Below are 11537 nucleotides of genomic sequence, written 5' to 3' on the forward strand. Positions count from 1 at the left end.
CTTGAAATATACCTAATTTTCAGAAGTAAATTATCATAGAAAACGGAAATTTGCATCATAGAAAATGGGAAATAATCTACTTTCCGGGAAAGTTGTTAGTTCTTTCGAAAAGTTCTACTTTAAAAATCGACTTTTGAAGTAGATTATGGACTTTATTAATGTTACCTAATTTTCAGACGTAGATTATCTTAGAAAGCGGAAATTTGTATGAAAATGATAAATATAGGAGGTAATTAGTGGCCTTAATGAGACGGAGTATTTTTGGACTTTTTCAATGCTAATTACGAGGCAACTATGGGTTTCCCAGGTGATATTTTGGTGTTTTGTGTTCTTCTGGAATTAATTAATTGGTTAAACCCTCAAATTCCAATTCCGAGAGAAACATTTGGGACATACTAAGATATAAGACTTATGTATTTGGCCAAAAATTTTCTAAAATCAGTATATGTACTCCTGAGTATGCTGATTGGCGTGTAATTTGTGGCCTTAATGTGGCTTGGGTATTTGAAATATCACAAGCAATATATTTACGAAATGTTTTTCCCTATTACTTAGAGAGAAGCGGGAAGCATCTGCCTCTACTCACAGTACACTACAAATCCTGGGAAACAGCAGTTTTTATGCTAAAGGTAAAGGTGTCAATATATATAGTGAGTGATGAAATTGGCAGTGGAATATTGGATAGATGGTCAGATGGAATAGACAAATTGAGAGACTGGGATGTGTAAGACTGATAAGTGTGGTAGGGGAGGAGATGGAAGGGTAGGGTGGGGCTGTACTAGAAGTGTGAAGGAAGGAACATCCTTGCTGGTGATGAAGTCTTATACCAGAGCACATCTGGTCCACCAGGTAGTGTGACTATTGAATAGTGTATGAATAAGTGATTTTAATTCTTGCACTGCAATATACCATATTACTGGCTAATGAAATACTGTATTCATTTTACAGGTAGAAATAAATATCACTAGAGGGAGGATGAGAGAACAATAACTTGGCTTCCAGATGACACAGCACAATCAAGATAGACAAGAAAAAGATCAAGACTACAGAAAAAAATGAATCTGCCCTAAATAAGTGTATCTTCAACACGACTGGTTTTGTTTTCCATGGCCACTTACTGGCTACGTTGGGGCCTGATGGGTGAAAAAAAAAAAACAATAATTATGTTGTGTTGTCAAAGTAAGAGAAACAATTAAAGTCCTGCAATTTTATGTAAATAAGAAAAGTCAGATTCGGCAACCCGGGACTTGGTCTCAATATTTGTGATGCCATATGGCAAAATATACCATTCGACAACACATTGTGCTTTCAATATCTTTCCAGGCAGTAGTACTGTTACGCTGTTTGATTGCTGCATTAAATATGTCTACCTACATAAATACTAAAAAATTTAAGTGTATTGAAAGTTTATCTACTGACTACGGTAGACATTGGTGGGGAAGACCAAGCTATTGTTTGAAGGACTTCCAGTGATGTACAGGAAGAAAGACTTATTGACCTATTAGTGAGTGAGGGAATGACTTGCTGACCAATTAATGAGGCAGTGTGGTGCTATAGGAATGCATGGGTGGCATTCCTTTACTTTTGGTAGGTGAAACGCATTCCTTCACTATTTCAAATAAATGCAAACTTACAAATCTCTAACGTCATGAAATTATAATTCCACCCGTAGACGAAATAAGAGAATTATTAACTGTTGCATTTCTAGCTTTACTTGGGTAATAGCAGCGCCTCATTATTTAAATACAAAATACTCGCAAAAAGACTCCCAGCCTTCCTCCCATGTCATATGGTCATTCCTCACTCTAATGTGTGAGGTGAGGAAGGACTCTGTGATTGTAGAAGTGAAAGGACTTGTGATGTGTAGTAGTGAGAGAGGACTCTGTGATGTGTGGGTGAGAGAGGACCTGTGATGTGTCTGTAGGGTGAGAGAAGGACTGTGTGTAGGGGAGAAGGACTCTGTGATGTAGGAGTGAGGGAAGGACTCTGTGATGTGTAGAAGTGAGAGAAGGACTCTGTGATGTGTAGTAGTGAGAGGAGGACTCTGTGATGTGTAGGAGTGAGAGAAGGACTCTGTGATGTGTACTGTAGGAGTGAGAGAAGGACTGTGATGTGTAGGAGTGAGAGAAGGACTCTGTGATGTGTAGGAGTGAGAGAAGGACTCTGTGATGTGTAGGAGTGAGAGAAGGTCTCACTGTGATGTGTAGGAGTGAGAGGACGACTTGGTGATTTTTAGCAATGAGGGAAGAACTTGTGTGTTGTATAAGAGTGAGATATTCACTGAAATGTAGGACAGAAGGAAGGCCTTGTATATGAGTGACCTTAAAATATACAAGTAGACTTGTGTGTTATTGAAGTTAAGATTTTGTAATACTGTTATAATCATTTGTGTGGAATTTATGAAGAATGATCTAGTTCACTTTAAATTAGTCATAGTTGTGACTAATACTGTACAGGTATTTAAATTCATTTTTTGTTTATGTTAACCGTTGTAAAGTGAAAGGTGTCAGTCCCATCACTCAGGTAGACTGCATTGCTCTAGTGGTCTATTCTATCATTGTGGTACAGTAGTAATGGTGACGTCGCTGCTGTGTACCTGCAATGGGGTAGACTGCTTGTATTGACTCGTTCAAAAATGTCAAAATATTGTTGAACTTAAGTTATTTTGTAAATTGTCATCATATGCATAACAAAATATTTAATTCTTCCTGGCACTGTCCTATATAAGATGCTAGTTAAAGATTTTACTGTATTCTTCAGTAATTCTTACATCTTCACAACTTGCTTGTAACCAATGATGTTTCCTCTGGACAAACTTTTGTAATTATATTTTTATTTTGTATTTGTTGTACATGTTAAAAAAAACCTGAGGTAGTTTGCCACTGGTAGGGGCTGTGTGAGTCCCCCAGGTTGTATATGAGGCTGCCAGGGGCTGTGTGGTTCATAGGTTATATAAAATATTTTAGGACTGTGATGTCAACAGGGGCTATTGTTTGTACTTCGGTATATGAGAGGGTCATATACAGCTAATTGTGACGCTGGGGGGCTGACTGTTGCTCCTAAGGTCTGTGTGATGCTCTTAGGGGGCTCCGTAGCACTGCCGGGCTGGATGAGGCTACTAGGTCAATGGGGCTTGTATAAGACCATGGTATCTGCCAGGGGATCTGCGTGGAGCTAGTAGAGGCTTTCGTGAGGCTACCAGGGGCTGTATGAGGTCGTCAGGACCGAGATGAGGCCATCAGAAGTGTCTGCTAGGGCCTATGTGAGGCTAGTCTGGTTGAGCAGTACAAGAGGTATGTGAGACATGTCAACCAGGTTGGTAGCCTTGCACTGGTCAAGGATAGGTCGCACTTAAGGCAACTGTTGGCACATCCAGATCACAAAAGGCGACTTCACGTAGGAGAAACAGACATTTAAACAAAAATTGAACCATGTAAATAAAAACATCGTTTGTTTTTTTCTTCTTTTATTTACAGTATATCCAAAGAAAGCGAAGCTGCTGCTTAAACTCAAATTTCCCGTTTTCTATCATAAGTAGATAACCAACTTTCCCGGAAAGTAGATTATTTCCCATTTTCTATGATTCAAATTTCCCGTTTTCTATGATAATCTACTTCGGAAAATTTGGTAATATTTCTCAAAACGTCGATAATCTACTTCCCCGAAAAGTCGATAATCTACTTTCCCGAAAAGTAGATAATCTACTTTTCGGGAAAGTAGATAACCAACTTTCCCGGAAAGTAGATTATTTCCCATTTTCGGTGATTCAAATTTCCCGTTTTCTATGATAATCTACGTCTGAAAAATAGGTAATATTTCTCAAAAAGTCGATAATCTACTTCCCCAAAAAGTCGATAATCTACTTTCCCGAAAAGTAGATAATCTACTTTTCGGGAAAGTAGATGACCAACTTTCCCGGAAAGTAGATTATTTCCCATTTTCTGTGATTCAAATTTCCCGTTTTCTATGATAATCTACTTCTGAAAATTTGGTAATATTTCTCAAAAATTCGATAATCTACTTCCCCGAAAAGTCGATAATCTACTTTCCCGAAAAGTAGATAATCTACTTTTCGGGAAAGTAGATGACCAACTTTCCCGGAAAGTAGATTATTTCCCATTTTCTATCATTCAAATTTCCCGTTTTCTATGATAATCTACTTCTAAAAATTAGGTAATATTTATCAAAAAGTCGATAATCTACTTCCCCAAAAAGTCGATAATCTACTTTCCCGAAAAGTAGATAATCTACTTTTCGGGAAAGTAGATGACCAACTTTCCCGGAAAGTAGATTATTTCCCATTTTCTATCATTCAAATTTCCCGTTTTCTATGATAATCTACTTCTAAAAATTAGGTAATATTTATCAAAAAGTCGATAATTTACTTCCCGAAAAATTCGATAATCTACTTTCCCGAAAAGTAGATAATCTACTTTTCGGGAAAGTAGATAACCAACTTTCCCGGAAAGTAGATTATTTCCCATTTTCTGTGATTCAAATTTCCCGTTTTCTATATATAATCTACTTCTGAAAATTTGGTAATATTTCTCAAAAAGTCGATAATCTACTTCCCCGAAAAGTCGATAATGTACTTTCCCGAAAAGTAGATAATCTACTTTTCGGGAAAGTGGATAACCAACTTTCGCGGAAAGTAGATTATTTCCCATTTTCTATTATTCAAATTTCCCGTTTTCTATGATAATCTACGTCTGAAAAATAGGTAATATTTCTCAAAAAGTCGCTAATCTACTTCCCCAAAAAGTCGATAATCTACTTTCCCGAAAAGTAGATAATCTAGTTTTCGGGAAAGTAGATAACCAACTTTCCCGGAAAGTAGATTATTTCCCATTTTCTGTGATACAAATTTCCCGTTTTCTATGATAATATACTTCTGAAAATTAGGTAATATTTCTCAAAAATTCGATAATCTACTTCCCCAAAAATTCGATAATCTACTTTCCCGAAAAGTAGATAATCTACTTTTCGGGAAAGTAGATAACCAACTTTCCCGGAAAGTAGATTATTTCCCTTTTTCTACGATTCAAATTTCCCGTTTTCTATGATAATCTACTTCTGAAAATTAGGTAATATTTCTCAAAAATTCGATAATCTACTTCCCCAAAAAGTAGATAATCTACTTTTCGGGAAAGTAGATAACCAACTTTCCCGGAAAGTAGATTATTTCCCATTTTCTGTGATACAAATTTCCCGTTTTCTATGATAATCTACTTCTGAAAATTAGGTAGTATTTCTCAAAAATTCGATAATCTACTTCCCCAAAAAGTCGATAATCTACTTTCCCGAAAAGTAGATTATCTACTTTTCGGGAAAGTAGATAACCAACTTTCGCGGAAAGTAGATTATTTCCCATTTTCTATGATTCAAATTTCCCGTTTTCTATGAGAATCTACTTCTGAAAATTAGGTAATATTTCTCAAAAATTCGATAATCTACTTCTCCAAAAAGTCGATAATCTACTTTCCCGAAAAGTAGATAATCTACTTTTCGGGAAAGTAGATAACCAACTTTCCCGGAAAGTAGATTATTTCCCATTTTCTATTATTCAAATTTCCCGTTTTCTATGATAATCTACTTCTGAAACTTAGGTAATATTTCTCAAAAAGTCGATAATCTACTTCCCAAAAAGTCGATAATCTACTTTCCCGAAAAGTAGATAATCTACTTTTCGGGAAAGTAGATAACCAACTTTCCCGGAAAGTAGATTATTTCCCATTTATGTGATTCAAATTTCCCGTTTTCTATGAGAATCTACTTCTGAAAATTAGGTAATATTTCTCAAAAAGTCGATAATCTACTTCTCAAAAAAGTCGATAATCTACTTTCCCGAAAAGTAGATAATCTACTTTTCGGGAAAGTAGATAACCAACTTTCCCGGAAAGTAGATTATTTCCCATTTTCTATGATACAAATTTCCCGTTTTCTATGATAATCTACTTCTGAAAATTAGGTAATATTTCTCAAAAAGTCGATAATCTACTTCCCCAAAAAGTCGATAATCTACTTTCCCGAAAAGTAGATAATCTACTTTTCGGGAAAGTAGATAACCAACTTTCCCGGAAAGTAGATTATTTCCCATTTTCTGTGATTCAAATTTCCCGTTTTCTATGAGAATCTACTTCTGAAAATTAGGTAATATTTCTCAAAAATTCGATAATCTACTTCTCCAAAAAGTCGATAATCTACTTTCCCGAAAAGTAGATAATCTACTTTTCGGGAAAGTAGATAACCAACTTTCCCGGAAAGTAGATTATTTCCCATTTTCTATGATACAAATTTCCCGTTTTCTATGATAATCTACTTCTGAAAATTAGGTAATATTTCTCAAAAAGTCGATAATCTACTTCCCCAAAAAGTCGATAATCTACTTTCCCGAAAAGTAGATAATCTACTTTTCGGGAAAGTAGATAACCAACTTTCCCGGAAAGTAGATTATTTCCCATTTTCTGTGATTCAAATTTCCCGTTTTCTATGATAATCTACTTCTGAAAATTAGGTAATATTTCTCAAAAAGTCGATAATCTACTTCCCCGAAAAGTCGATAATCTACTTCCCCAAAAAGTCGATAATCTACTTTTCGGGAAAGTAGATAACCAACTTTCCCGGAAAGTAGATTATTTCCCATTTTCTGTGATACCAATTTCCCGTTTTCTATGATAAGTAGATAACCAACTTTCCCGGAAAGTAGATATTTCCCATTTTCTGTGATACAAATTTCCCGTTTTCTATGATAATCTATTTCTGAAAATTAGTTAATTTTTATCAAAAAGTCGATAATTTACTTCCCCAAAAATTCAATAATCTACTTTCCCGAAAAGTAGATAATCTACTTTTCGGGAAAGTAGATAACCAACTTTCGCGGAAAGTAGATTATTTCCCATTTTCTATGATTCAAATTTCCCGTTTTCTATGATAATCTACTTCTGAAAATTAGGTAATATTTCTCAAAAAGTCGATAATCTACTTTTCGGGAAAGTAGATAACCAACTTTCCCGGAAAGTAGATTATTTCCCATTTTCTGTGATTCAAATTTCCCGTTTTCTATGATAATCTACTTCTGAAAATAATAATAATAATAATAATAATAATAATTAACGGTTTATTGAAAGAGCTTGGCAGCCAGAAGGCTGAAAATATACAGTTACATATTTTGGGAATGGGTTTGGAATTACAAATAATATACAAGTAACATAAGTGATACAAATAAGATATATAATAACTAGATGGGGAAAAGCTCAAACTACAGTTCATTTCAACATAGTGACAGTACAAGTAGTATTTACTAGGAGTGAATACACTGGTTTAGTACAAGTTATTGATAATTTTTACAATGGTTGGGACTGGGCTGTTCTTATAGCGATCAGTTCGTGCACGTAGTGGTGGAGCAGGTGGTGGTAGAGCAGTGTGGTGGTGGTGGTGGAGCAGGGTGGTGGTGGTGGAGCAGCGTGGTGGTGGTGGAGCACTGTGGTGATGGTGGAGCAGGTGGAGGTGGTGTTGGAGCAGGTTTGGTAGTGTTGGAGCAGGTGTTGGTGTGGAGGAGGTGGAGGTAGTGGTGGTGGAGCAGGTGGAGGTGGTGGTGGTGGTGTTGGAGCAGGGTGTGGTGGTGGTGGTGGTGGAGCAGTGTTGGAGCAGGTGTTGGTAGTGGTGGAGGTGGAGGTAGTGGTGGAGCAGGCGGAGGTGTGTGGGCAGGTGTTGGTGTTGGAGCAGGTGTTGGTGGTGGAGGTGAAGGGTGGAGCAGGTGGAGGTGGGCAGGTGGAGGTAGTGGTGGAGGTGGAGGTAGTAGTGGAGGTGGAGGCAGTGGTGGAGCAGGTGGAGGTGGTGGTGTAGTGTTGGAGCAGGTGTTGGTAGTGGTGGAGGTAGTGGTGGAGGTGGAGGTAGTGGTGGTGGAGGTAGTGGTGAAGCAGGTGGAGGTGGAGCAGGTGGTGGTGGTGGAGCAGGTGGAGGTAGTAGTGGAGCAGGTTGGTAGTGGTGAGCAGGTGGTGGTGGTGGAGGAGGTGGTGGTGGTGGTGGTGGAGCAGGTGGAGGTGGTGGTGGAGCAGGTGTTGGTAGTGGTGGAGCAGGTGGAGGTGGTGGTAGGTGTGGTGGAGCAGGTGTTGGTGTGGTAGGTGGTGGTGGGAGCAGGTGGAGGTGGTGGTGGAGGAGGTGGTGGTGGAGGAGGTGGTGGTGGAGCAGGTGGAGGTGGTGGTAGAGCAGGTGGAGGGTGGTGGTGGTGGTGGAGGAGGTGGTGGTAGGTGGTGTGGTGGGGTGGTGGAGCAGGTGGGTGGGACAGGTGAGGTGGTGGTGGACAGGTGGGTAGGTGGTGGTGAGCAGGTGGAGGTGGTGGTGACAGGTGGGTAGGTGAGGTGGTAGTGGTGGAGCCAGGTGAGGTAGGTGGTATTGGTGGAGCAGGTGGAGGTATTGGTGGAAGCAGGTGGAGGTGGTGGGAGCAGGTGGAGGTGGTGGTGGTGGTGGAGCAGTAGTGGTGGAGTGGTGGTGGTAGAGCAGTGGTGGTGGTAGAGCAGTGTGGTGGTGGTGGGAGCAGTGTGGTGGTGGTGGAGCAGTGTGGTGGTGGTGGTGGAGCAGTGTGGTGGTGGTGGTGGTGGTGGAGCAGTGTGGTGGTGGTGGTGGAGCAGTGTGGTGGTGGAGCAGTGTGGTGGTGGTGGAGCAGGTGGAAGGGAGGAGGTGGAGCATGTGGTAGGGGAATAATTTTTAATTTTGCCCCGTACAGCGGCTAGTTTATATTGCACGCCTTACTCACCATGTGAGCAGAAGGCAAAAGGATTTCAGAGTGGAGGTAACAAAGGATGTTTATAACGGTCCCCAGTGGTCAGGATATTATGGCATCGAATGTTACAGTAATTCAAATACATTCTTTGTTTAATTTTGTACATAGAGGGTAACTTATTCGCAAGTGCTTAAGTAACAGCAGTGTGAGGCAATATATCTGGCCGCACATTATTTATTCACATTGTATGTTTGGTTCTATACGTGGGAAATGATATAGCTACCGTGTGCAAAAAAGGTGGATCCAGTCTTAATACAATAAGTAGGCTATATTGCCATTAGAGATAAAGTGTTGGGTCATTTCACACACAGTGTGCTTGGACCTGTCCCTAAAAGGTTCTATCTTCACACATTCAAGGACGAAGTGTTGGAGTGTGGGGCGGGTCAAGACCAGCAGCCGTCTTCTTAATCCTGATGGAGCTCAGGTGAACTAGTAGTCTGCTAGGTCCACACACACGAAGGAGTTTTTAAACTTGTTTTCGTGGCCTCTCACACCACTGAGATGCAGGTCACACCTTGCTCCTATAACTTCTCGTGGTTGTCAGGGTCTGATAAAAAAAATCCATCTTAAATATCATAAATTTTGAACTAGATTTTATTACCAGCAAATAAAAAAATAAAATAAATAAATAATAATTTTAAAGGATTTTCAAACCATTTATTCAATTAATCAAAACTAAAACACGACGTTGAAAATACAAATATTTGCCTGACTCGGCACCTCATCGAGCGGAAAGTGCTCCAACGATTGACGATGGTCGTTACCAACTACATTTTAACTATTCTTATGACTATGATAACTTTGTCGATATGTACAGATTTATCACTTCAATCCAATTTTATATTCTGTATCAAGAATATTAGTAAAATGATTTACATGGCACCATAATTATCCATTACAATACACACCCAGGCCAATTAATTACATGCTTCCACCGCTAGCAACTGTGTAGAGTTAACTTTCTTCTAATTATTATTATTATTATTAAGACTATGACTCAGACGTGAGTTAATGTTCGACTGCTGACTCGCTCTTTATTCATAAACAATATCAAAATTAAAATAAATTACTAATGTAATTTTGTCTGTACTCACCCTGAACATGTGAATTACACGAAAGCGCTTGGGAACTTAGTGTTTTCATGTTTCCTATGTGGTTATCACACAGACTCCTAGGAGCGTCACTAAGCCCCTAGGAGCGTCACTAAGCCCCCTGGAGCGTCACTCAGCCCCTAGGAGCGTCACTCAGCCCCTAGGAGCGTCACTAAGCCCCTAGGAGCGTCACTAAGCCCCTAGGAGCGTCACTAAGCCCCCTGGAGCGTCACACAACCATAACCAGCCCCTATCGGCTTCACACATCCTCAAACTACTGGCTCATAAGACACTCACACAGCCCCCGGCGGACTCACACAGCCCCTACCTTGAGGAAGGCTTGTTGAAGGTTTCGTCGCCTCACATCTGGCCAAGTCATCTTTTCTTGATCCGTTCCTATAGTATGTGGAGAGAAGACAACTTCATTAACATTATTTTCGCTTAAACTGATTAGAAAGAAAATCAATAGTGTGACCTAAGAGAGATCCAATTTGTTCCAACTAAACTTATAAACAACTAGGAACAAAAATCTGAATTTGGGTAACTGTTGGTAGTTATTCCTGCCGACGTGTGACTCACCAAGGAGGAGGCAGGTGCTTGACACTTCCTCTTCCCCATAAATCAGGATTCTAAGTTCCGCCCTTTGTTGTGATCTGTGAGTCATCCATCAAGTGACTTCTGAGAGTCTAAACCTGTTAAGATAAGGATGGAAATAATCAACTCATGAGAAACGACTTAAGCATCTTGAGGAAGGTAAAAATTTGGAAAAAAAAAAAAATGATAAACTTCCCAGGAATGATATAAAAGTGTGAAAGTTGCAACTACATATAAAATTCGCCGATTGGGATACTGAGTCAGTACTCACTAACCATCGCCATCTCTTAACACACAAGTTCACTGAGTACTAAAGATATATCACTAATAACACTGAAACTCCACAGTAATACAGACATTGGTTTAAGCCATTCGGTGACGTCATTCAAGTACTCAAGACATACATTACCTTGACTACAACTTGAATCAGAACATTTACTTCGAACAGTAGGCAACATAAAAGGTCATTGTTATGCTGGTTTGATTAAGGAATACTTTAAGTGCATCATCATGTAAACACACTTAAACTACTCAATATGTCAAGGGGAAGAATTTCACTGTTATAGCACCAACATTAAGAGCCATCTGTTCATAATTCCATATTTGGTTGTTTTATGTAGGTGTCCCAGGGAGTGTGTGGAAGGTAAGGCCCTGAGTCTACTAATGAGCAGCTCAGTCTCTAGCTATGGTATCAACAAACATCACTACTCCTACTATTAAATTATATCCAATGTATCCTATCGAAACTGTCAGCCCTCAACTCCCCTAAGACACCCTTAACTTGACCAAGAAGACCATAAGCAACTTCCCAACGGCTGTAAGTAATCTCAAGTGTGGAATCTCGCGCAGGTTAATTAAACGGACCCAAGAGTTGGTAAGACTGATACAGAGATCTTTAATTACTGGTAGAGTGGCAGACCCCATCAAGTAATTAACTTTCAATAATACTGGATAAATAGCATCATCTGTAAACAAGGATTTTCTAACATAAGTCAACCAGATATATCCAGACACTATTCCATCGTTAATTCTTATTTATTATAGGGAACTGCACCAAGATGTTTGTTTTA

The sequence above is a fragment of the Homarus americanus genome, unplaced genomic scaffold, assembly GCF_018991925.1.
Source record: "Homarus americanus isolate GMGI-L3 unplaced genomic scaffold, GMGI_Hamer_2.0 scaffold17301, whole genome shotgun sequence".
NCBI classification, from domain to species: Eukaryota; Metazoa; Arthropoda; class Malacostraca; order Decapoda; family Nephropidae; genus Homarus; species Homarus americanus.